Source organism: Cervus elaphus, chromosome 18 (assembly GCF_910594005.1).
Source record: "Cervus elaphus chromosome 18, mCerEla1.1, whole genome shotgun sequence".
Lineage (NCBI taxonomy): Eukaryota > Metazoa > Chordata > Mammalia > Artiodactyla > Cervidae > Cervus > Cervus elaphus.
Window position 1 is genome coordinate 50,641,876 of NC_057832.1, and position 26,197 is coordinate 50,668,072.

Below are 26,197 nucleotides of genomic sequence, written 5' to 3' on the forward strand. Positions count from 1 at the left end.
AGTAATCAGATAATCTTCTCTGAGTAATCAGAAGTTGGTTACAAAGTAATTTGGCAACTAATAAGACTAGGATGCTTTGGAGAATCAAGGTATCTTTATTTAGCTCATGATAAATTTAGCTCTCTGTGTCTGATGTCATCAAGAAGTCACACTTGTAAGTATATGAAGACTTTCTAGATAGTCATCAGGAAAGAGAGTGGGGGTAGAGGGGAAGGTGAGCAGGGATGGGTATGATATTAAAATCATTACAGCATCCTAGCTCCTGAAACAATCTAGAGATCAACAGTGTTCATTCATGTCACCTCATCTCCCAGCTCTGTAGACATATCATCAAGTTACTGCATGGATGCCTACAGTGAGAGAGAGCATTAGAGATTTTTGGAAATACATAAATAAATTTGAGAATAAATGATGAAAATAATTATCCTTAACTTTCTATTTCATTAACTTCTTATTAGGGTTATTAATAAGTTAAACTGTCAAAAAATATTTGAAGTAGCTTACAAAACAGCACAAAATAGAAATAAAATCAAATGAGAATGAAAATCAATTAAGAAGAAGCAGAAATATAATGGTTAATAGATCCCAGGTCAGCATTTCAGGAAGTTTAATGAATTAAACATCAGTGTGCAGTTATCTACATTTTAGTGTCTGCCTTTCCACATCATCCTGTGCCTAATTATTACTCACGCCAGGCAGCAATTACCGCCAGGACTTTTTTAATTTAAAAAAATCTAATTCAAAACTTACTTGTAACATGAAATACCGTTTAGCATTTAAAAATATCATGTGTGTTGGTCACTTAGTTGTATCTGACTCTTTGCAACCCCATGGGCTGTAGCCTGCCAGGCTCCTCTATCCATGGAATTCTCCAGGCAAGAATATTGGAGTGGGCTGCCATTTCCTTCTCCGGAGGATCTTTCCAACCCAGGAATTGAACCTGGGTCTCCTACATTGCCAGAGAAGGCACTGGCGACCCACTCCAGTACTCTTGCCTGAAAAATCCCATGGACGGAGGAGTCTGGTAGCCTTCAGTCCATGGGGTCGCTAAGAGTCGGACACAACTGAGCAACTTCACTTTCAATTTTCACTTTCATGCATTGGAGAAGGAAATGGCAACCCACTCCAGTGTTCTTGCCTGGAGAATCCCAGGGACGGGGGCGCCTGGTGGGCTGCCGTCTATGGGGTCGCACAGAGTCGGACACACTGACGCGACTTAGCAGCAGCAGCAGCAGCTCCTACATTGCAGGCATATTCTTTACCATCTGAGTCACCAGAGACTACGTGCATGTTATGTAATGTAACAAGTATTCACAGTATTAATATACAAACATATGGAAACACCAGCACTGAAAAAGAAGAAGAGTATTGGAAAGAAATCCTGTATACCAAGTTTTAAGGATGATTTTCTCTAAATCCTAGTAGAATTTAGGGGAAACTCTATTGTTTAGATTTAATGAACCAAGATACACAGTTTCAGCTTTCGCTACCTGGAATTGTTTTTATAAAGTAACATCACTTTGATATTTTAATGTAATTTGTTTTGCTATAATGAATGATTTTAAGTAGTGTTCATTTTTTTTATTCTGTATTTTTTTAGTGTGTGAAAGTGAAGTATAAGGTATACATTTAAAAATAAGAGGTATTGCATCACAGCTCTTTGTGAGTCAGGCTTGGAAAAATTATATATGTAAGTGTATCTAACTAATAGATTTTACTTTAACAGATCTTAGAAAATAATATCTTACCATATTATATGCATCCTAAAGACGTTTGGGGCTTCGCTAAAAGCTCAGCTGGTAAAGAATCCACCTGCAAGGCAGGAGACCCTGGTTCGATTCTTTAGTTGGGAAGATCCCCTGGAAAAGGTATACGCTACCCACTCCCGTATTCTTGGACTTCCTTGGCTGAGCTGGTAAAGAATCCACCTGCAGTGCGAGAAGGCCTGGGTTTGATCCCTGTGTTGGGAAGATCCCTGGGAAGGGAAAGGCTACCCACTCCAGTATTCTGGCCTGGAGAATTCCATGGACTGCATAGTCCATGGGGTTGCAAAGAGTTGGACACAACTGAGTGACTTTCATTTTCACTTCACTTTAAAGATATTCTGCAGTCATCACACTTTGTGCTATGTGTGTGTTTACTCCCACTATATTTTACAGTTGTAGGAGGAACTAATGAGTCCTTTAGAGCAATGTGAAAATAAAGTCAGCATTTCCTTGGAATTTCAGTTCCTAAGAGTTCAGATCAGGAAGTCTTCAGTAATTAACAGATGATTGTCACTGAGAGAGGCAATCATTATTGGATTTATTTGTTTATAGTATGGAAACTATATTTCTGAAAGTAACTTAAGAGTAACCAGTTCACATACTAACCCATCTTGAAAGGAAAATAAAACATCATGATGTAACTGTTCCTGTTAAAAGTGGTCATTCACAGTGCTGAGAGGCAACTGAATTTAATTCTCTGAGTAGTATAAATGGGAGGCAGGCATTATTTTTCTACTATATCTGGGTGTAAGTTATTAATTCAAATGATTCTTTGAGTTCCTAATCTGTATGGTCCTTTTCAACTTTCTGCTAATGTACATTGTACTTTCTAGATCAGGAGTGATGCGTTTTGATTTAAGCTCCCATCTTATACTCCCTCTACTGAGGTGTTTTAGATATTTTATCTTTGGACAAATTGGATGTTTTCTTCCATTAGTATCACATGGCTAATCCCACTCAATTGGAAAGATACCCAGACCCTTTAATTCAGTGGTCTGTGCAAATCTAATACAATAACTGCTGATTTGGTTAGAGATGTCTAGGTGATAGCAAAATTGTCTAGAACTATAACCTCTATAATTGGCTTGAGAATATAATGGATCCCTACTTCTGTAAATGGTCTAGCTTCTTACATGAAACCACCTCAGGTGGTGACTTCCTGAACTTTAATATCTTTCAGTTTGCACATCTGCTTTTGCATCTGTGAAAGAGCCCTGGAGCTTGACCTATTACCTTGATATAATTTGGTACTACTCTTAAAATTTTTCTTAAGCTTGTCTTCTTCTCATTTTGGAAAGCACAAAGTTTTTGTCTCTGAATCATTGTGTGAAAAACCATCACATATTTCCATATTTTTTACACCATTGTTTCCAACTTCTCAAATATAATAGAAGTTAAATATATATGTATTATGTTCATATACACAATGGTGGTGTTCACAATGGCTTACATTTATTGTCAGCCATGACTCTCATTAAGATGCTTGCTGATAACTGCCTCTGGCAGATAACTTCCTAGTTAGTCAGTGGAAGCTTTACTGTTTGCCTGTGCATTGCTTTGGGATTTTTTGTTTTTTTTTCAACATTAGAACAACTTCACTCAGGATTCTTATGAGCAAGTAGGCAATGACTGTTGGGGTCCCTTAATGGACCGGAATCTGGAGGTACGGAGTCGACGATAAGAAAGTGAAAGAGAGAAAGAGGCCGATGTCCCTTGGTTTACGCAGAGGACCAATAAAGTCCTTGACACAGGACTTGCATCGCTCACGAAGGCACCAGGCGCCCTCTCGAGGGGGTCTTAGAAGCCCGGGCAGAAAAGTGAGCACGACGGGTCTCCACGCTCCAGAGAGTCAGCCAGAAAAGGAGAGAGAGAGAGAGAAAGACAAAAAAAAGACCCAGGGACCCAAGCTCTGATGGAGCAAAGGTGCTTTAATGATTTTTCTATGAGTATATATAGGCTGCAGTACAAGAAACTTCTTTCGGGAATGATAGAGATCAGAAAACCAAAGGTACAGCAAACGTTACCAAGGAAACATGGGCTAAAAGTAGTCACAAGGTCAGAAGACAATCTCTATCTCAAGAAAGGGGAAGGAGACTAAGCTGTTTTGTCCTAAGGAGAATGTTTACTAAAGGAGACACATGCTTGCCTCACACAATGACCTCAGTCCCTGGGAGCAGCGTGCTGTTCCGCTTGAAGAGGGACAAAGGACTCATGAGAGACAGCACGTAGGAATCCTCCCGTTAAACATTCCCTGACAATGACAAAAGATGTTGAAAGACAGATTTGGATGTTTTCTGTCAGCATTCATGGGATATAGGTATTATAGGTAACCTTAATAATGAAAATCTCACAAGCATATATAAAAGTGAAGTTTCAGGAGCATAAGAAAGTAGAATAGGAAAAAAAAATCACTGAGAAATTTAAATCCAGAATAATTTGAGAAGTATTGAAGTCTATGGGTATATCTTTATAGTTATTAGCATGGCTCTTTCAGAGGAATGAGTACTGGGACACTAGCCAGGTAATCTTTGTTCTAGTTCCCAGGTCTCCCAGGGCTTCCCTCATAGCTCAGTTGGTAAAGCACCTGCCTGCAATGCAAGAGACCTTGGTTCAATTCCTGGGTCAGGAAGATCTGCTGGAGAAGGGATAGGCTACCCACTCCAGTATTCTTGGGCTGGCCTAGAGAATTCCATGGACTCTATAGTCCATGGGGTTGCAAAGAGTTGGACATGACTGAGCGACCCTTACTTCTACACTTTCACTGGATCTCCCATGAACTGCTGTGGAATGTTGAATGACTCTTGGAACTTCCCTTGCCTTCATTCTCTTCATCTGTAAATTAAAGGATGAACTAGATGCTCTCTGCTGTCCCTTCAAGCATTGACTCTACTGTAATTATTGAATACTCTGTAGTTTAGCCCTGCTAGATATTAAAACACATTGCAACGTTTGTAATTAAAGTAGCGTGACACTGGTACAAATGTAGAATATTAGTGGAAAAGGATAGGGGCTCATGATATAGACTTATGGGGATTAAATAGGTGATAAAGATGTCATTTTTATTCATTGAAGTTGGCTGGACAATAAGTTGTCTTGGAACAACTGCCTAACCATTTATAGAAATGTAAAGAAATTTATTCTTATCCCACTCTTTACATAAAATTTAATTCTAAATGGACTAAAGTTTTAAATATACTAAAGAAAGAAGGGAGGGGAGATAGAGAACAGTGACAAAAATCTTTTAAAAAACATTTACAGTAATATGACCTTTTGGTACATATCTCAACAAATTTAGAGCCTATAAAGGAAAAAACATGGATGCGACTTATACCTATTAATGCAAATTAAAACAGTACTTCTGTATTTATACAGAAGTTGTTTTTATATTATATATATGTTATTTATATATGTATATTATATATATTATTTATATACTATATAGTTGATAATGCCATAAGTAAAAGACAAATAATAAACTAATGAAGCTATTTGCAAAAGCATGTGGTAGAAGGTTAATTTCTTTTATACAGAGTTCTCATAGATCAATAGCAAAAGATGAACAAGTCAAGACAAAAATGGTCAAAGGACATTGATAGTTCATAGAAAGGACAAAATACAAGTGAATATTTGACAAGTTGCTCAGCCTTATTCACAAGGAATAGCACCTAGATTCCACTTTTATCTATAAGATTGGCAAAAATTGAAATATTTAATAGGACCCCCTGTTGGAGGAAAAAGATATTCTCATGTATTGTTGATAGCAGTCCTTTTCTCTTGAAGACCAATTTAGCAATAACTATCAAAATCTTAGACGCAGATACTTTTAGATCTAGTATTCCAGTTGAAGGTATTTATTCTGTAGTTAATTTAATGGACTATTTGTATACATAATTCTACTTGTTATACTAAATTTATATTTTTATTAATATTTTAAATTAATAGGATAAATTTTGAATATAACATATGGAGCTATTTATAGTTCTTGCCTTTGGAGAGGCATGAGAGACAGGGGGCTTTAAAATTTATATTTTATATCATTTTATTTTATCCTAAATGATATGTTTACCAAGATTGGGTAAATGTTAACATTTTCAAATAGTTTTAAAATTTAGTAGCAAATGAGTGTCCTAAATGGACAAGGAAATGGCAACCCACTCCAGTATTCTTGCCTGGAGAATCCCATGGACAGAGGAGCCTGGCAGGCCATGGTCCATAGCATCACAGGGAGTCAGACACGACTGAAGTGATTAAGCGTGCAGGCACAAGTGTCCTAAAATACCTTTTTAAAGAGGTTGTGGAAAGAGTGATGATAAAGCTAAAAATATACTTAAGAAAAACTCAAGTTCATCTGCTGTCCTAAATTTAAAATAGTAGTTGAAAAAATATAGCAGCATATATGATCTTTTAGAAAATAATACAAGCTCATATGACAAAAATGACAGTCTCTAGAGTTTCTGAAAATTGTGTGCTTCACTTACTGTGCCAACACCCTAAAGGATTCTTCTGTATAATATAACATGAGATTGATATCCTATATCCTTTCATGGAGAACTCAATGCTTTTTATTTTATGAATTTCTTCACACATAAAGTGCTTTTAGATATATTTTTTTAACAGTGGCATGCCAAGCAATATCATTTACACAAACCCTGAGCTATTCAAAAAGTGGAATTCCTATTAACATAGTTTACCAATTCTGTGTAAAAACTGCCATAGTACTTGTAGCTATAATTTTGGTTGTTGCTTAGTAATTGAAAGCCTTCTAATTTATAGACTTTTTAAAAGTAAAAATTAACCTTCTAAGAGCAACTAGTCAAATGATATTTTTATAATGAGATTTTTTTTTTGATAGCAAAAAATATTTCCTAGGTTCACAAAGGCCTTACGGTCAGAAGAAAAAAATAGACGGAGTTGTTGTTTGCTTTTTTCTTCTCAAGTAAGACTTAGGGCCACAGAGGGTGTGGCATACATAATATAATTTGAATACTGTAATACATACAAAAGGAAGACTCTATCTCCCTCAGATTGATTTTAGGAAACATAAATCTAGGAAATAAGTTATGAAAATTGAACTCCTAGTTTATAGTTGAATTTTTCTATTACCTAATATGGAATATATTTCTTTGTAAGAAGTATTTATTAGTTTTTAAAATATGCAAATTGAGGAAATGGTGAAAAATTTCAGAGATACTCTTTTAAGTTATAAACCTAAAAATCATATGTAAAAATAATATAGGGGTGAAATATTTCAAAACCAGAAGCAAATTGGATAGAAACTATATACCACCTCAAAAAAAGTCCAGAATTGGGTAAAGGAAACTTCATTCAGATTTCAAGTTGCTTTTAAAGCATGCTAGAAGTTTGAACCCAGTTTTTTTAGACTGTATTTTACATACTAGCTCTTGAGTTAATTCTCCATGATTTCATCAACTGACTGCCCAGTTTTTTTTACATTTAGTTCTTCATACTTTGCACTTTTTATCAGCATACCCATACTCTTCCACCTCATGTCCTTCCAGCACACCATAGTTTTGAAAGAATACGTGAGACAGCTAATTCACAGTAGGCATTAAACTTTTAGCTACCAGCAACCTACACTTTAAAAAGATCTAAGAACTGAGTACCCTGAAAGTAAAATGCATTTACTGCTTTTCATGTTAAAGCCTACCTGTGTTGTATCTGTGTATGTCTCTGTGTGTCTGTGTGTGAGTTGATCTAATGTGGGACATCCCAGAACACTCTAATAATTTTTCATTTTTGCATCTAAAAAAATAAAAATTAATCAAAGTATAGATTTTTATTAGAGTGTTACTTCTGGGGAACATAATGCAGAATGGAAAACATTTAATATCAGTCGCTGTGCTATAGTCACTTAATTACTAAAATAAAGTAAAAACAGGCATATTAACTACAAAAAGAGGACAATTCAACAAAACTGAAACCATGACTAATGTTTGGAGAGTTAATAAAGACTATTGATATAGATGAGATTAAATTCCTTTTATTCTCACAATATCCATATACTGAAAAAATGTGCTTAGATATAATAAGAACTTTTATCCATAGATAAAACATATTAGTAGTAGAAACCCTAAAGTGTTATTAAAGTTATATTAATTAAAAATGATTACAGTAATTATTCTAGGAATTGAAAAGGAGACATTTAATAGTCTCATTAATTTCTTAATTAGGAAAAGTTATGATCAAAGAAAAAAAAATATCCCTCTCCTTAGTTTATCAAAACAACCTAAGAAGAATAATCAATGAAATTACAAATTTCTTAAAGATAATAATGATCAGGATAATGTTTAGTGTGATTAAAAAAGCAAATAATTTCAAACTAGAAAATAGGAATGACCCCTGATTCTACTTGGTGATTTACTTTTTTGTGTTTTGTTTTGCTTTTGAAGAGCAATGTTCTTTAATGGTATTAGAACAATAAATTCCCTATCCTCTTCATTCCATCCTTGATTTTACATTACACTGAATTTGTAATGGTATAAGATGACAAGTAACTAAGTCATCAGTGACAGAACATGATTCCTCAAGAAAAAAACAATCTAAAACAATGTCAGATTATGAAAATTGATCCTGATTTTGTTTTTTACAATTATTCCAAAATCAAAGATAAGCCTACGAGGCAGCTTACATAGTTTACTTTTAAAAATAATATTTATTTATTTATTTATGTTTGGCTCTGGTGGTCTTTGCTGCTGCCTACTAGGAAGTCTGCTAGGCAGCCTACATAGTTTATTTTTTTTTTTAATACTTATTTACTTATTCATTTTTGGCTGTGCTTGATCTTCACTGATGCATGCAGACTTTCTCTAGTTGCAGAGGGGGCTACTCTCTAGTTGTAATGCACCATCTTTTCATTGCCGTGGACTCTCTTATTGCATAGCATGGGGTCTGGGGCATGCAGTCTTCAGTAGTTGTGGCTCACAGTTTCAGAGCACAAGCTCAATAGTTGTGGTTCATGCCCACGGCATGTGGAATCTTCCTGGACCAGGGATCAAACCTGTGTCCCCTGTTTTGGCAGGCAGATTCCTCACCTCTGGACCACCAGGGAAGTCCTATAGTTTATTTGTTAGAAAAAGATATTAAAAAGTAACAAATGGGGCTGAGATACACCAAGCTTCTATCTTCCCACTAGATGAAAGATGTGAGTACATACATGAAAATAAATATAGAGAATTCAAACAGAGTTCTGAAGATAGCAAACATGAATAAAAATAGGAAAAGGAGATCTGTGGGGGAAAAGTCATGGAAAATGTAATTGTAGAAGAGAAAGCACAGGGACAAGTTAATAATGCTCTTCCAGTGTATTGGAGGCTAGTCAACAGGGCTGCCGGAGAAGGCAGTGGCACCCACTCCAGTACTCTTGCCTGGAAAATCCCATGGATGGAGGAGCCTGGTAGGCTGCGGTCCATGGGGTCGCTAAGAGTTGGACACGGCTGAGTGACTTCACTTTCACTTTTCACTTTCATGCATTGAAGAAGGAAATGGCAACCCACTCCAGTGTTCTTGCCTGGAGAATCCCAGGGATGGGGGAGCCTGGTGAGCTGATGTCTATGGGGTCGCACAGAGTCGGACGTGAATGAAGCGACTTAGCAGCAGCAGCGGCAACAGGGTTGCTGACCAGCTGTTCCTAATCTTCCTTGAAATCACAAGTTGGAAGGGGTCAAAATCATAATTTAACAGATTTAGATCAAGGAAGAGGTGAGGACAACAGAGGAGGAAAAAAGGCTGGTCCCAAAGAATATCCCAAGTTCTATAGCACCGAGAAGTACATGCTTACTTTAATTTTTTGTTCATAAAGGTAAGATCATCTGTTTAAACAATTTTTTTCATTGATCACTTGCTTTTCTCCTTTTAAAATATTGAAAATAAATAAAATGAAACTTATAAGATTATAACATCCTATTTTAAAGACAACTGCAAAGTGAGAGACAGTAAAAGGCACATTGGTTAAGAACACGGACTATGGATTCAGACATTCAGAGCTTTGAATACAGGTTTACCACTTTCTACCTGAGTGATCTTGGATCTAATTCCTCTAATGTTTAGTTTACGCAAAGTAGGATTATTGTAGCATATTGGTCATTGTGAGGATAAAAGAGATAATGTATATGTATGGCCAGAAATGTGGACATATAGAAAACAAAAATTGTAACAATGAATAGTAGGAGAACTATCATACAGCATGATAGTAAAAGTGGTTCATTCTTTCTATTGTCTCATGTCTTAGCAGCATTAAAAAAAATGGGCCTATAAACAATAAAAACCATTAAACTATGGCAGGGAAATTTTAGAGTAAACTTTATTCATGGTAGTCATTTTGTGCAATATTTTGCCAAACTTTATGCTCATTTACCTCCTAGAGGTCTTTGAATGTTTTAAATAAATGGCATGAAATTACTCTATATGTATTTAGCACTTAAAGTATACACGTGGTGTGATGTGCCAGGGAGAGGTGGCAGAAGACCTCTGGACACTAGAGAGCAGGTCCCATAGGGAAGGTCAGCATCAGGACAGCAGTGGACTGAGAAGCAAACAAGCAGACAAAGATGAAGAGGGTATGAGTACAAGAGGGTGATGCAAATCCTGCAAATAAGGAGGACTTGAAGGAGTAGAGTAAGAGCAGTGTCAGAGCATCAGGCAAGCAGTCCATGACCAAAAGACATTAAGGAAGGGACAGCCAAGATAAACCACTGAAGCACAGGCACATGAAGCCCATCCTAAAACAGAAGAGATGCATTGGCCCAGTCTCAGCTGCTTCATTCTACTCTCATTCATGGGGAAGCAAGGCTTAAGTGACCCAGGTTTGGGCATCTGCCATTGATTAAATTAAAGCCTGTTGATTGGGTAGAGTGTGGGAGGGGCAGACAGTTCTCTGGCAAAAACACCTTCTTGACATAAAGTAATAATGAGTTTTTCAGCCATTTGTGATCAATTGCTTGCAGTTTTGATACATGAGATGTTGATGTGGTGCTTTTAATTTATTATTAATACCTTATTTTAACTTGTGGCTTGTAAATGGTGCCTTTGACATGACCACTTAAATCATGGAAGTGATCTTTATAAATAATTTACAATAGAAATAATAAGTGATATCTAGAGGGGACTGTGTATGGAGATTTGGTAATCAGCCTGACACAGGCTGCTTCTTTATCTGTCAGTCTGCTAAGTTGTATGTGTTATTTAATTATTATGAAGATATTAATGTGACTAGACTTCCTTTTTCTGTTAGAGAAAAACATGTGATATTGTTTTCTATATTTACAATGCAATTCATACTTTAAATCAACTGTGCATTGCATCTTTGCCTTGATATTGTAACCCAAAGGGGACATTTATGTCAAAAACACTCTTCTGAATAAATCAAATTAGCGTGATCTGTTTTGTGGCACACATGAAGATGAGGCATTTTATTCAAATTTGTTTATAAGTTTAGCCATTATTTTTAGTTTAAATTATCATACCCATGAAATTGACTCCCTAGACCATACAGATTCCTATATCTCTATAATTTGGGCTATGTATATTTCTGTATTTTAAGTGTACATCATATTTTGTTTTACCTAAATAATTATTTTGTGGAAACATACTTGATTTACATTGTTGTGTAAATTTCTGCTGTATAGCCATTTAAATATTCAGAAAAATTTACTCTTTGAAAATATTCTAGAGCTTTAGTTCTCAAATAATAATTCTTAAACTAGCAATGCTGCCATTGTTTAGGAACTTATTAGAAATACAAAATTAAGATTCCATCTCAGAATTACAGGATTAGAAATTTGAAGGATGAAAAAAAAAAAAGAAATTTGAAGGATGGGTCCTGGCCATCTGTGTTTTAACAGATGTTATGTAATGTGATTAATTAATTAATGTAATCTGTGTGACTGGGTAGCTACTGTGAGGGCTACACAAGGGATTAGTAATATCCTCCTTCTAGAAGATTATAATCTGATATGCTAACTTTATTAATGTTACAGGAGTTATAATCACTGAGAAGGGTTAAATAATATTACAGGAGTCTAACAAGTGCCATAGGGCAGTGTAGGATGAATTACTAAATTATAAAGAGGGTATAATGCTGTCATTACACTGTAGTGGTTAAGAGACTAAAGAGTCAGACTTCCTACATTCAAATCCCAGCTCTGTCACTAATTAGTACCTACCTCAGAGGATTGCTGTGAGGCTAAAGGCATTAGAATAGCGCCTGACATGATGAAGTCTATGTAAATGTTAGGTATTATTAATACTATTTTAGTATGGTGAACAGAAAGTTCCATGAGAATACAGAGTAGCACTTTTTTAACTGAAGGAATTAGAATGACTTAAAGAAAGATATAATTTTATCTAGGCCTTAAAGTATGAGCTTATGTCAATTGGAGAGTAGCAAAGGGGAGGGATCCTGATGGCAAATGAGAACAAATGAGTAATCTTTCCTTTTAAGATAAAAAATTATACAGGTCCTATATCTCCAGTGGTTCAGTTTCAATTCACTAGTAAAGCATTCTTTTACTTGGTTGATTTACAACATGTCCATCATCCTCCTTTTAAAAAGCTGTTTATTGAATATCAGTTATGTGCCTTGTACTGAGAAGCTGAAAATACAGTAATGAACAAAATGGACAAAGTACTAACTTTAAGTGTTTTAGGGACTAAAACAATGACTCAAAATAACTTTCAAATAAAATTTCTTAAACGAAAGAAATTATGGGAAAAGTCACGTCAAGAACTGCAGACAGGCATATTTAAGAATTCAGTTACCTCTCTCTGCAGCTGGAGCCCAGAATCTGATACTTGGTCAATTATATTAAATACTGATTCATATGAATGACCGTCTCGATAACAGAAATTTGCAATGGTAGAAATAACTTTTAAATTATTGTTTTCTTCTATGCTTATTATTTTAAGTTTTGGAAAAGTAACTAGTATGAGAAAGGGTCCCAGTTTTTTTCTGGATCAGCACTGATGCCAATCTAAAAAAACATTTTTTTAACTAGGCAAAGAATTTATGAATCTTTGTTTCAGACCTTTGCCCCAGACTTCTTTAGCTTAATTGGCTGCAAAGAATGAATTGTATATAAGCAAAAACTGAAGAAATCTGCAGTGTCCAGGGGCTTGGGCTTAAAAATATTAAAGACCTAGATTTTATCAGATCCATAAACAAAATTTTAAAAAGCAGTGATAAAAAAAAGCAGTGATAATATAAAATAGCAACTCCTAATAACTTCTTCAAGATTTATCTTCTTCAGAAGTTGACTCAATTCAGTTTGCTCCTTTCTTGAAAGCCTTGTCAAAATTCTTGTCAAGATCTAGAACTTCATCATCATCATCTTCTCCAGTAGCAAGTGGTACTTTTCCATCCACAGATTTTTTGGGGAGGGCTTCAGTCAGTCTCCTTAAGCCTAAGTCAGTCTCTTGGTCAGACTGTCTGCGATAAGTTTATATAAGATCTTGGGTAGCATTTCTGCCATCTGCTTTGTCTCAGGATGGCCTATAATGGTGAAAGTGTTTGCTGCCAGAGATGCCTGAACTTTTAGATTGTTAGTGTGGCTCACTGTTCTTGACTGGTGAACATAGTCATTTCTTCAAATGAGGTGTTGTTTACCCCTAACTTCTTTAAAGAGAACTGAACCTTCTTGTTATTTTCTGTGGCATTTGTAAGAACCACCTTCTTCTTTCTGTGAGCAGTTCCTTTCCCAACAATGCACAGTCACGCCTGCAATTTGGCAAGTTTCCCCTGGTTCAGGATAGCTTCTTTCATCTTGTGTTGGAGCAGAAATGGGGCCGCACCGGAACTAGGATTGGCACTCAGGTGGTCTCAGGCAGACCAGCTGAGATGAGGCACACACACGTGGGGACTCAAAATCTAAAAGTGTTTTTAACTCAGTTTTTTCCTTTTCTGTGCCGACCCCTTGGAGGTTAGAGGAAAGATAGTGAATCAAAATGGTATACTCTTTTTTTTTCACTGTTAATCACTCTATTTTATTCTTTTATTTTCTTAGGAGCATATATAGTCTTTTATAGATAGCCAAGGGGAGAGGAGTAAGGCAAATTCCTTGACTTTGAAGATAGTGAGATACCATGCCAAAAACAGATGATAGAGGTATTTTTGAAGAAAACTATGGATAAGCCACACAAACAGTAAATGATTTTTCTGCTTTGTACTTTTCCTTTGTTTAGTACTAATCTAGGCTGCAAGTTTTATGTTTGGCTTAAAAAAATCATAGTCATATACTCCCTGAAAAGCCTTGTCTCAGATCTATAACAGTTCTCACAAGAAATATTAATAGAAAGAGCTCATCTAGCTTTTTAAGCCACATGGGAAATAAACAGCATTAATTGCCAAGACTTTTAAACAGAAGTTTATTTTCTAGTGTGACATGGACACAGAATGAAACAATGGCACCCATCTGTTGTCCTTCAACCTCTTACAAATGTCAGTCTGATTTAAGGTCCGGTGACAATCTGGGATTCTTTCTTTCTGCTTAGATCTAGAATGATGCAAAGGAAGTAGGAATGAATCTTCTCAGACCTTGATGTAACCACTATTGGGTCCCCAAGAAACTTTTGTCCTGAAAGAAACTAAGTAAAATCAATTCAGCAGGCTTTACCTGTATAAACACAACTACAAATATCATAGCAAGATAGCTTGTAATTCTGTACTACTCTTTTCTTGCTGCATGTAATCTGTTTCATTGTTGGAAGTAGGCACTTGCATCATATTTGCCAGTCCCACACAAGATGGGCAAGGGAACGTTTATTATTAACTCTCTCTCTCTCAGCATAGCACATTAAGCATTCTTTTGCACATTGACAATTATTGATGAATGTAGAGTAAATTGTTTGTTCTTAAAATGTTACTTATACTAGATAAACATCCTTGACGGTAATTCTCTTTTCCTTATTTTTCCTAAAATAAGATAATCCCTGCAATGTATTTCCTAACATTTCTACGAAGAGGCTGTAACTGGTACAGATTTACCGTGGCCACATTAAGCACAAATTTTTGTTTACTTCAGTGGTCCTGATTCCCTAACATATGATATAGTTAGAGCTTTCCAGGTGGCGTTAGTGGCAAAGAACCCTCCTGCCAATGAAGGAAACATGAGAAATGGGTTCGATCCCTGGATGGGGAAGATCCCCTGGAGGAGGGATGGCAACCCACTCCATTATTCTTGCCTGGAGAAGAATACTGGAGTATCCTTGCCACAAATAGGCTACACAGAATCAGACACAACTGAAGCGACTTAACACACACATGATATAATTTTATCACAGGGAGTGAAACAGCATTTTGTGACAAGGTCTAGAATATTAGACTGGGAAAGGTTATAGGAAGAATAAGGGGAGAGAAGTCAAGAAGAAAATTATTATCTAGTTAGAGTTTTGATTTTTTTAAAAAAAGCACTGCTAAATAATTTGGATTTGATTTTTTTTATTTTCTATCAGAAATAAAAAGAGATTCAAATCTCTTTTCTAATTTACTTGTAATCTGTAAGCTAGTAGTTAAGAGCTGTATGTCAGATGTCGCTTGCAATTATGTTTGTTCTTACCAAAAATAAAAACAGGTATATACATCAAAGAAAGAAGTTACATCATATTGTATTCATATTTTCATCACTGGAGTAATATATCATGTGCTAAAGAATGAGCTAAAAATAAGGACAATAAAGAGTATATAATAACAAAAATTGAATATTACTAGCTACATAGAAAATGGCTTGCCAAGCTTTGTTTTATGTGTGATGTGATTTATGCCATGAGTACTTGGCAGAAAGAATAGTGTTTGCATTTTCATTGCACCATTAAATGTTGCTGCCATGAAATATATTGAGACTAGGACAACACAATACATGGTGAAAAGAAATCACATTATGGGGGAGGGGTATCATTCTTCATCTTCAAATGAGTCATGCAGAACCAACCACTTTGTATGCATTTATTTTTTGTTTATGACCCATTCCACTTTTTGGAGGTTTTGTCCATAACAGCTTATTGATAATAGACAGCAATTTACAGTTGCATGAAAGAACACTCATACTATTTATTGCTAACTATTTTTAGTACCAGCTTGCATTGGAACTCTGAAATTGGATACTTAACCAACTGATTATATATTGACCCTTTTAAGTGCAAAAATAAATGTTTTTCAAAATTTTTACTTTCTTTAGTAGAATTTCATTTCCTCACAGCCGTTTCAGAGATGAAAGAACATTCCTAATACTGTTTGAGACTTAAAAATAAAATAGCCGTTATAAAAGAATTAACTACTGGTCACTTTTAAATTAAATATTTACTAATTATTTGATTTATTTATAATGAGATTCCAAAGCAGTGTTTTCATGTAAGACTTGGATACATTTTTAGAAAAGTATGTGTTACTCTATCTGTTTTAAAACTAAAATGGAATTTCTCTATAATACTATTAGCTGGGAGTGTATTTGAGATAAAGGAGATTGTTTATGACTTCATCATTGATTCCTGATCACTGAAATAGGAAGGAAGGAAGTGAGGGAGGGAGAAAAAAGGAAAGGATCTAAACCCAGTGAACAAAATGGCTCAACCTATTTTCTTTCAATGTTTATTTTTATTTTATTTTAAAGTTCATTTTTATTCCAAAGCTTTATATCTCTTGGTAGTTTTCATGATGAATCATTTTTCATACTCTTTGTTATGGGTTTTATAATTTTCAGTGATCATTATTACTAGGTGAAATTATACATTTGGGGAAATCAAATATGTAACTTACATCATTTACATGCAATGGGCATTAGAGTGCCTAAATATTTCCTTTCAGTGCTGCAATAGCTCTGGTCCCTATCTACCACTCTATAATGAAGGGACTGATGATGTTGTAATTTGAGATTGTGACTCTCATGATGGTATAATCATTGCAGGATCTGTCTCTTCTTCTCACTCTATAAACTCTGTCTATTGACAGAAATGTATTCTTTCATTTTTTTTAACTGAGAATTAATATAAATTTTAGGCATTAAATTCACAATCTTAGTTCAACTTGAATTTCCACTTTTCTGTTAATTTTTCTTTTGATTGATAGACATCATTTCATAAACTTAATGCCTGAAAACAGAACAGGTTGTGAATCAGAATAACAGATCTGCTAGAATAAAAGTGGTTATGGAAATCTCACCCCTCAGGTGACATTCTATACCAAGAGCAGCCAAGTGCCTCAAATTCTGTTGGGATATAATTATCTCATAATAACTATTTTCCCAACAGCACTGCATCACAATCAGGCCATAAAATTTGTTTTGTGTCTCAGGAAAGAAGATAGAGTAAGCAATTTGGAATGTTACAAAACAGGCTCAGTTGAGCAGTTTAATTTGCATGGATTATCCTCATCCTCTAAATGTGCCTTTGACCAATGAGAGTTATCAGTTGCCTTGGTCCAGAGAGCATTATCATTTTATATGCACACATTTGCATAAATTGAGATTAAAAAGTTGCTCAAAATATAATAAAAGCAAAAGAACTAATAAAACACTAGCTGCTGTAAATAATATATTTTACAATTTCAGAGATGTTTTATTCTACTGTATTTAGCATACATCTAACAGATATTTTGCCAGCAAAGATTTGCAAAATAAACCAGACTAGAACAGCCCTATAATTATATCTGTGTAAATGTTTTAAAGGATTGTATTATAAGAAAAAAAACTGTAGTAATAAGTTTATTCTGCTATTTATAGTATGCAAGCAAAATTTATGCAAGAGTCAGATAGACTTGAGTTAAATCAAGTACATTCTATAAACATTTCTTGAGTTCTTATATTGCATTGAGTCCCTGGGGATATAAAGATGAATAAGCCTTTGTTTTTTGGGTTTTCTTTTTTTTCCATTAAGCAGCTGACATTGCAGTATCAGACACTGGTATTGTATTATTATACATCTAAAGAGACAGATACATGCACAGGGTATAGAAAAACCCAGATTGCCTAGTGTGGGAGTTCAGGGATAATTTTTTCAAGGGAATGTGTACTTAAAGCTCAGATTTAAAGGATGGGCAAGAGTTGTCCAAAAATGAAAAAGATTATTCAAAAAGCAAATGAATTGGACAAAATTGAAAGATATGTGATTTGTAAGTGTTAGGTCTATTAAGGTACAAGTTACAGAATATTCTTTTCAGACATTCAGTTCTGTGAATGATAGTTATATAACTATCACCACAGTTAAAATCTAGAACTTTTGGTAACTCATAAATTTCCCTTTTGCCCCTTTATAGCCAATTCCTTACCCCTACGTCAGTCTTTAGTGACCACTGACCTGGTTTTATCCCTATAATTTTGCCTTTTCTAGAATACTATATAAATAAGGCAATATAGTATGTAGTCTTTTAGATCTGTCTTCTTTCATTCTGCATAACACACTTGAGAGTCATTCATGTGGTTGCATGCATCTGTAGCTCATTCCCTTTTGTTGCTACCTATTCCATGGCATGGATTTACTCTGCTTATTGATTCATTCTGCAGTTAATAACTATTTTGGTTGTTTCTAGTCTTGGAGATTATGGATAAATCACTTTAAACATTTCTGTACATGTTTTTGTGTGGATCTATGTTGTCTTAATTTCTCGAGAAATCATTTCTATTAGATAAATATCTTGGAGTGGGATTGATAGGTCCTACGTGGAATATTTTGATGTAGCTGACAGAAGTGTGAAATTTGCTGTTACAGTAGCAAGGTGAGACGGAGAAGGCAATGGCACCCACTCCAGTACTCTTGCCTGGAAAATCCCATGGATGGAGGAGCCTGGTGGGCTGCAGTCCATGGGGTCGCAAGAGTCAGACACGACTGGGCGACGTCACTTTCACTTTTCACTTTCATGCATTGGAGAAGGAAATGGCAACCCACTCCAGTGTTCTTGCCTGGAGAATCCCAGGGATGGGGGAGCCTGGTGGGCTGCCGTCTCTGGGGTCACGCAGTGGGAGACGACTGAAGTGACTTAGCCGCAGCAGCAGCAGCAACAGGGTGAGAGAAATGAAGAAACAGAAAGAGTGGGCGAAGACCAAATTAGTACTTTTTGTTCCACGCTAAGAAACTCAGATTGTGTTCCAAATCAGATGGGGAGATTTTAAGCAGTGATGTTGTGTGCTCATATTTCCATGTGCTCATATTTCCATTTTGGCTGAGGTGTCAGGGCAAAGTTTGAACTGATGGAAGGAGGCTTTGGGGTAGAGATGAGGCTGGACATTTTAGGATTCTTAGTCCAGGATGCTACCATAGGACCTATTCCTGGCAGAGCATACCCAAGACTTCCAGTTACAATCCCAGGATACTGTGCAGGTGGGAAAAAAAAAGCATGTTTACTGATAACACTTTCTAAAGAATTAGATGGCCCACTCCCTGGGATCATGGTCTGTGCTAACTAGATTTCACTAGGAAGAAGACCTTTACTATGCAGAGCTAAGCAGGTGCTTTCTTAAGATGGCCAAGCACTAGCACCAGGGACCAACAACTTGTTTAGTTCTCCTAATAACCCTATAAGGTAGGTGCCATTATCATATGCATCTGCTGTGACAGAAAGAACAGGGATTCTGTGCCTGTCAGAGCTACCACTTATTACTATGATAATCATATTACTGTGATAATCTATGATAAATTGTTTCACCTCTGCAGACTCAAATTCCTTGTCTGTAAAATTTAGATCATAATATCTACCTCATTAGAATTTTAAGAGGATTAATGAAACAACATATAAAATGTCCTTAGAGTATTGCTGGTGGTCACTAAATATTTCCTCCCTAGAGTTACACAGTGTATATAATTGTGTGTATATAATCAGTGAAATATTAACTGATTGGAAAGTTGGAAATTAAGCTTGAGTAACTAAAAATATCAAAGAAAAAATAAAGCATTCAAATAAATTTCTAAGATTGATAATGAACTTACAACAGTACTTTAAAAATCCATTCAAAAATGAAAGCCAGGATCTATCATCTGTTTTGATGGAAAATTAAATAATATCCATGAAGCGTATAAAGTGTAGACATACATTCTCCCTCATTTTTGGTTGTGCTTTCTCATGGAAAGAATTATAGTAAAATATTTTCCTTTATAATAAAGAATTGGACATAAATGTTTTCTCTAACAAAATCCTTAGTAAAGATAAATTTAGAATATGGAAGGTCTATCATGTATTAGGAAGAATAATAGTCCACCAGAATGGACTATTATAGTCCACCAGAATGGACTATTATACAGATATTGAGGGAGACAGTTTAGGGAGAAAATTAAATGGACCTAATTATTAGAACTGTCCAGTGTAAGAGACTGGTTTTCGTTATGCAGGATCTCTATGACCATCTGTCAAGAATGATTTAAAATAAAACATTTTTTATATTTTTCATTTCTTTATTTTTTGGCTATGCTGGGTCTTCATTACTGCACGGGCTTTTCTCTAGATGCAGCGAGCAGGGGCTGCTCTCTAGTTGTGGTGTGCAGTCTTTTCAGTGTGGTGGTTTCTCTCATTGCAGAGCATGAACTCTAGGCACACAGGCTTCAGTAGTTGCGGTACGTGGGCTCAGTAGTTGCAGCTCCAGGGCTCTAGAGCGCAGGCTCAATAGTTGTGGTCTACAGGCTTAGCTGCTCTGCAGCATATGGGATCTTCCTGAACCAGGGATCGAACCCATGTCTCCTGCATTGGCAGGCGGATTCTTTACCACTGAGTCACCAGGAAAGCCCTTAGTGAATTATTGCATTGAAAGACAAGGTTAAACTAGATATCTTAATAAAATCTCCTGTAATATAATTTATCATCCTTGACCTTTCCAAGTGTATGACTCAGTGATTCTCTTATTTTTACTTCTTCAGAGTTTGTAAATACTTTAGCAAAATACTGCTTCATTTGAAAACCATTCTGACCTTTTAAATATATTATTGTTTTCAAATTGTTAAATTCTGGATTTCAGTAATGTTGACACTTGCTACCAAAATATTTTTTAGATAACTAAATAGTTCAATAAATTTATGCCATTGTGTACCTTGCTATTCAGTACGAGGTTACAAAAGAACTATGTCTTTTCCTTGGATATTAATTTGGTTTGCATGTCTTCAACTAAATTGTTTTAAAACAAAACTGCATGTTTTTTGCATGTTGTACTTGATAGCTTCAATTCATTCATAGTTTCATATTACACTCTTTTAAAAAGTGGGTGGGCTATTTTATACTTAAAAATTGTCCTATTCTCATTAATAGAGCTTTAGCATAGATAATGTTCCTAATTTTGAACACTGGGGGAAAATGCACTTGATATGGAACCATTAGTGTTTTTATATTTATCACATACTGCCAAATGGATTTTTTTTTGCTTTGAAGTAATTCATCGTTTGTATTTCCACTGCTAATACCCCATTTCAGACCTTAGCCATTTTATGCCTGGAATCTTATCCTTGTCTTGCATACTTTGATTCATTCTAAAATAGCTACAAAATTAAGCTTCATAAAATATATATTTATAAAACACCGTGCATTAAACTTTCAATGACTCATCATTATTTGTAGAGAAAAAAACAAAAACCATATGATTAGGCTTGAATTCAAGCCTTCCACAGTATGATTGTGCCTGCCTAAAATATTTGCTTTTTAGTACTAAAAAACTTGGTTCCTTCCATGCCAAACTCACCCTTAACACCTTATTTGCTGTCCTATATCCACAATCCACCTATGTAAGTATCTATACTTCAGAACACAGCACAAGGCTGCCATTCCCTCCACAAAGTCTCTTAGAACACCAGGCCACACTGTTCTGATCTCCTGTGGATTTTATTTCCCATGTTATCGGACAGACAGCAAGAAGGGTCAGCTTGGAAAAAAACCTAGGGATTGATTGTATCTGTCCCTATTTAAAGATGTAAAAACAGACACTTTGGAAATTTGAATTCAACTCATTCCTTTTTCTTCAAATTGCCTTCCTTGTTGATTAATTCTGAGTAGGTGTATTGTCTGCTGTCAGTATAACCCAATGAATGATATTTTATCATGCTGGTTTAATTTTCCCAATTATTTCTACTTTTGAGTTTGCCTTAATATTATCAATAATTTTGTAAATTAATTATTCATGATCATAGATGCCATGTAGTATATAGGTATATACCAATGCATATACTCAATGCATGAGTTTTAAAATAGCTTCTGACCCACCACAGAAGAGTATTATAAAGTTTGCTGTAATTTAATCTTATACATGTCATCAACTTAGTTTTCCCACCCTGATGTTACTGTGGGGCTTTAGGACTTGGCATAGAACTGCAGTTTATTTCAGACTTGCCCTTTAAGCAAGTACCAAGTTTTAGGAAGGGACAAAGGGACCACTGTTTATATAGCTGCTTACCTAGGAGTTGAAAATAAGGCACCAAACTTACATATAGAGTGTTTTTATTTTTCCTCTTCTATCAAAGCATATCAGGCAGAGATTCCATGAGGAGCAAATGAAGGATGACATGGCATGCATTTCATGGTCCAGGATCCATTTAATCCAGCAAATTAATGACTCAACCTGAGAAACTTGAGTAACTCAATGATGAGGTACTAGGCTTTCCTCTGGGAGGCAATCTAAGAAGCAAACTGTTCAGATGTATATTACTATTTTTATAGTGGTATGTGTGTGCATTCATAGATCAGAAGACTTCATTAATGAAGATTATATGTTCTAAATAATATAAACCTATGAGTTTCAGGAGAATTGATCTTAATGAGTTGCTGTCTCTTCTCCATTTAAAATAATTATTTAATTTCAAAATAATATGACATCTTTTAATGAACTATAAATTAATCTTGAAGGGTTTTAAAGTACTTTTCTTCACCACTTGCATGATACTTATTGTTTTTTTCTTTTTCCCTTCTGTTACTAGTTTCCTCATTTCTTTCTAACTCTCACTGCTATGGGGATAGTAAATTTTAAAGAACTTTGAAAGTCTGTGATGAAATCTCTAATCTCTTCATATTTTTTACATGACCATTATTAACATGACCCTTCTCATCAAAGCTACTCATTGAAATCAATTATCAATTTCACTCAAGAAACAGTAAAAATTAAGACATTTAGTTCCTACCTCAAGTAGCCCTTGATGTAAAGTGATAACAATGACAGCACCAATGTATTATCCACTACAAACCCCTCTCTGTCCCTAGTTTCCTGCTGTATATCTGTTCCATAGATGTGCTGTGAGTAGTTAGTGAAATTGCATAGCACAAGGCTTGGCAAATAGCATGTGCTTCATAAATGTCAGCCCTCCCCAGGTATAGGTGGTGTAACACTTGTTAACAATTCACATTTTTTATGAAGAATAATACATAGAAATTATTTTCTAATTTAAAAATAAGTTAAATCTACTCTGTTCTATGTGAAGTTATAGAAATTATTCATGATTAGAAAGCAGTCATTTTATATTGAGCTTACCAGCTGGTAAAGAAACTGCCTGACAATGCAGGAGATGCAGGTTTGATCACTGGGTTGGGAAGATCTCCTGGAGAAAGAAGGAAATGACAACCCACTCCAGTGTTCTTGTCTGGGAAATCCCATGGACAGAGGAGCCTGGTAGGCTACAGTCCACAGGGTCGCAAAGAGTCTGACATGACTGAATGACTGAGCACACAATGCTTTAATAATTTAGGCATATGCTGTGGCTGTATATATTTAATTCTCAGACTGAAAGGAGAATGAGGGAAAGCACCTCTTTCTTCACTTCATTTCCTTCACCATCTTAAAAACCAAAGAAAATTTATAAAATTAATTTTGGTTTCTCAGAATTCATATCTAATAAGAAAAAAATTATAAAGCACTTTTTTTTTCTTTTAGAAGGTGATATGACAATAGCTAAGAAAATGTTTGATATGCTTAAGGTAGAAAATTTTAAATGATTTGTTTTACTTTATAGTGGATCCTTAGCTTCATAATCTTGCTGAGCTACCAAGTGGCTCTACCAAGTCTAAGTTTCTACAATCTATTAATACAATTTTAAAAGACTATTGATGTGATATTAATTTTAAATGTTTAATTATAGTCTAATATTTATCTTCATGAGGTTTTTACAATCCAAAACTAATCATTCTGCATGAATCTTTCTTTCTATGAGGAAACACCTCATACAACGTTATGGACCATGGCCTGCCAGGCTCCTCTGTCCATGGGATTCTCCAGGCAAGAATACTGGAGAGGGTTGCCATTCCCTTCTCCAGGGGATCTTCCCGGAGTCTCTCGTTTCCTACATTGGCAGGTGAATTCTTTACCACTAGCGCCACCAGGGAAGCCCATGAGGAAACACATCTAACTGCAAGTGTGTGCCGTGCCCCTCTTCTTCCCAGATTCCTCACAGCACTCTCCACACCTCACCACTCATGGGGGAACTTTTAGCTCCAGGATAATGTCAGGCCCCATGCCTCCCATTACATTCCACTCAGTCAAAACTCAGATTTCTTCAGGTGAGCCTTCTTTATCAAGTGTCTCTTAGAAGAAAAGCAGTGTCTGCAATGAAATAATTCACACAGTTATGTGTGTGAATGGCTATTAATTTCATACTGTGTTCAGAATTTTTCAGGTATTTTAATGAGAAGATGCTTGTTGACACACGCTAATTTCAGCCTAGTAAAATTTTGAATAATTTGACAGGAGGAAATGACCTCTCTCTGCAGCATGGTGGAGGTTGTTTTGGGGTCATCTAGACTTGTTTAGGCAGCTCTAAACATCAGTTGTAGGATCAGCTGTCTTTTGTTATTCTTGCTGATAATAGCTTCTCTCCTCATTTGACTTGCCAACCAAGAGGTTCTCTAAAAGCCCCATTTTTTATTTTACAATGGTTACCATGGAAACAGCATTAAGGATGCTGGGTTTCTGAGTGAATGTGTATCTGTCTGTGTGTGTGTGTGTTAGTAGGGGAGGACAGGAGAGGTTATTGTTTATGTGTCTGGGTCATTAGAAACTTCAGTGATGGTAAATGGAGAACTGACTTTACTGTAACATCAGTTTTACATAAAATATTGTCTTTTTTTTTCTGTCCAGTGATCAGCTTTTCTCCCTCAGGTATAATTTTCTCTTACTTCATTGACTAAGCCTGTTTATGACATAGATGAGATGTATGTATGTATCAGAGGAGCCCAGCTCTGCCAGATTAAGGTAGTGACTTATGAAGACAACACAGCCTCCCCACCCCCACCCCCACCCCTGACCCCAATCTCCCCTCCCACCATATCACCACCATGATGAGGATGTGCTGTGCTTGGTCGCTTAGTCATATCTGACTCTTTGCTAGCCCATGGACTGTAGCCCACCAGGCTCCTCTGTCCATGGGGATTCTCCAGGCAAGAATACTGGAGAGGGCTGCCGTGCCCTCCTCCAGGATATCTTCCCACCCCGGGGACTGAACCCAGGTCTCCCACATTGCAGGCGGATTCTTTATTGTCTGAGTCACCAGGGGATGAGGATAGGATAGAAATAGACACAAATGTGAGTTCAGAATAGGTGTTGTGAATATGTTGGTTTAGCTTTTGAGTTTCGTTTCTGGCAAAAGGGACACTGCCGTTAGCACTGGGAAGCCCAGGAGAGTAGAATGTAGAAACAGATGGGGGAAACCATTTTGATTATACAGGCACTATTGATTCTTTTTTTAAAATCATTGTGAGTGTTGTGAATATAAAATAAGACAAATAGTTGTATGTGGTATATACAAACCCTCAAGTCACCATCAGGGCTTCCCTAGTAAGGTAAGAATCCAGGGTAAGAATCTGCCTGCCAATGCAGAAGTGGGTTTGATCCCTGAGTCAGGAAGATCCCCTGGAGAAGGAAATGGCAACCCACTCTGGTATTCTTGCCTGCAGAATCCCATGGACAGAGGAGCCTTGTGGGCTGCAGTGCATGGGGTTGCAAAGAATCTAACAGAACTTAGTGACTAAGCAACAAAAACAGCAGCTGCAATTCTCTGTCAGTCTCATCAGCCTTGTATAGGAATGTGTAGACAATGAAAAATATAAATTCAGGGGCTAAATGTTTTTAGAGTTAGAAGCCCTGCAGCTAAAAATTCCAAGATTTCTAGTGTCTGAATAGCCTATGAAGGTAACAGTATTTAGATTCTCGTAAGCTGAGCACAAGGAAAAATGTGAAATTATCTTGAATTAAGCTTTGCCGATGTGAAGGCACTGAAATATAAAGCATTCTAAAAATGAACACTAACGGCTTCAATCTGTGTCTCATTCATTTGTCATTCTTTTTCCCTGAGGCATCTTAAAAGGTAAACACATATCTTTGCTTTTTATAACCAAATTTAAACTTTGCAGTGAAGAAAGAATGCTGACAAAATACAAAATGCAATCAATCAAGAGCATAGCGGTCACTTTGTAACAATTCTTGATAGTCATTGAGAGAGATTTCATTATCTATTTTAAAATTCTAAATTCTGTGAAG

At 35.9% G+C, this 26,197-nt stretch overlaps 1 protein-coding gene and 1 pseudogene across 6 annotated transcripts in view; one reads left to right on the top strand and one right to left on the bottom strand.

Moving 5' to 3' along the window:
* Nucleotides 1-26,197, top strand: part of MAGI2 (membrane associated guanylate kinase, WW and PDZ domain containing 2) — a 1,438,402-nt gene that overhangs the window by 221,146 nt on the left and 1,191,059 nt on the right. The window lies entirely within an intron of this gene.
* Nucleotides 13,044-13,542, bottom strand: LOC122673780 (annotated as a pseudogene).